Genomic DNA, 1,872 nt, shown 5'->3' on the forward strand with positions numbered 1-1,872 from the left:
GTTTGCATACTCTTTCGCTCTTTTTTGCTTGTTTTTCTCTTACTCCTTCCCTTCTTTCCTATATCCGCCCCCCCTCTCTCTTTCATCCCCCTCTTTCCTTCTCTCCCTTCTTCGTTCTTCATTTTCTATCTCCTTCTTCACCCCTCTCTTATCCCTCTTTTATTTCCTTCCTTTCTCTCCCTTCTTCCCTTCCTCACTCTCCTTTCCTCCCCTCTCTCTTTCTTTTCCTCCTTCCTCTCTCTTTCTTTTCCTCCTTCCTCTCTTTCTTTTCCTCCTTCCTCTCTCTTTCTTTTCCTCCTTCCTCTCTTTCTTTTCCTCCTTCCTCTCTTTCTTTTCCTCCTTCCTCTCTCTTTCTTTTCCTCCTCCCTCTCTCTTTCTTTTCCTCCTTCCTCTCTCTTTCTTTTCCTCCTCCCTCTCTCTTTCTTTTCCTCCTTCCTCTCTCTTTCTTTTCCTCCTTCCTCTCTCTTTCTTTTCCTCCTCTTCCCTCCCCTTCTTTTCTCCTTCCTCCTCTCTCTTTCTTTTCCTCCTTCCCTCTTTCTTTTCCTCCTTCCTCTCTTTTTCTTTCCTCCTTCCTCTCTTTCTTTTCCTCCTTCCTCTCTCTTTCTTTTCCTCCTTCCTCTCTTTCTTTTCCTCCTTCCTCTCTTTCTTTTCCTCCTTTCCCTTTCCTCTTTCTTTTCCTCCTTCCTCTCTCTTTCTTTTCCTCCTTCCTCTCTCTTTCTTTTCCTTCCTCTCTCTTTCTTTTCCTCCCTCTCTCTTTTTTTTTCCCCCTTTCCCTCTCTCTTTCTTTTCCTCTTCCTCTCTTTCTTTTCTCCCTTCTCTCTTTCTTTTCCCTCCTCCTCTTCTTTCTTTCCTCCTCCCTCTCTTTTTTTTTCCTCCTCCTTTTCCTTTCTTTCCCTCTCTCTTTCTTTTCCTCCTTCCCTTTCTTTTCTTTCTTTTCCTCTCCCCTCTCTTTCTTTTCCCCCCCCCCTCCCCTCTTTCTTTTCCTCCTCCTCTTTTCTTTTCCTCCCTCCCCTCTCTTTTTCTTTTCCTCCTCCCTCTCTCTTTCTTTTCCTCCTCCCCTCTCTTTCTTTTCCCCCTTTCCTCTCTCTTTTTTTTTCCTCCTTCCTCTCTCTTTCTTTCCCCCCCCTCTCTCTTTCTTTTCCTCCTTCCTCTCTCTTTCATTTCCTCCTCCCTCTCTCTTTCTTTTCCTCCTTCCTCTCTCTTTCTTTTCCTCCTTCCTCTCTCTTTCCTCTATCTCTTTCTCCATCCTCCCTTATTTCTTTCCTCCTTCCTCCACATCTTTCTCCTTCCTCTCCCTCCCTTCTCCTTCCCCTACCTCTCTCTCCACTGCTCTCTCCTCCTCTTCCTCCTCCTCCTCCTCCTCCTCCTCCTCCTCCTCCTCCTCCTCCCCCCCTCCCTGCCTCCTCCTCCTCCTCCTCCCTCCCCCCCTCCTCCTCTTCCCCCCCTCCCTGCCCCCTCCCCCCTCCTCTTCCTCCTCCCCCCTCTCCCCCTGCCTCCCCCTCCCCCCCCTCCCTGCCTCTTCTTCCTCCTCCTTCTCCCTCCCCCCTCCTCCTCCCCTCCCTCTCTCCCCCCCTCCTCCTCCTCCTTCTCCCTCCCTGTTTTCCTCCTCCTCCTCCTCCCTCCCTCCCTGCCTTCTCCTCCTCCTCCTCCCTCCCTGCCATCCTGCCTCCTCCTCTTCCTCCCTCCCTCCCTGCCTCCTCCCCCTCCTCCTTTTCTTCGTCCAGCCACAATTGTTGTCATAAAACGCAAAAGAAATTGAAACCTGTTCTTCGCTAATTAGAATCCGGGTGAATATTCATCTTAGTTTAATTTTATCATTTCTTTCTTTGTGCCTCTTCTTTCGTTCGCATATCTGTTTATCTTTCCGTTGTT

Source organism: Penaeus monodon, chromosome 24 (assembly GCF_015228065.2).
Source record: "Penaeus monodon isolate SGIC_2016 chromosome 24, NSTDA_Pmon_1, whole genome shotgun sequence".
Lineage (NCBI taxonomy): Eukaryota > Metazoa > Arthropoda > Malacostraca > Decapoda > Penaeidae > Penaeus > Penaeus monodon.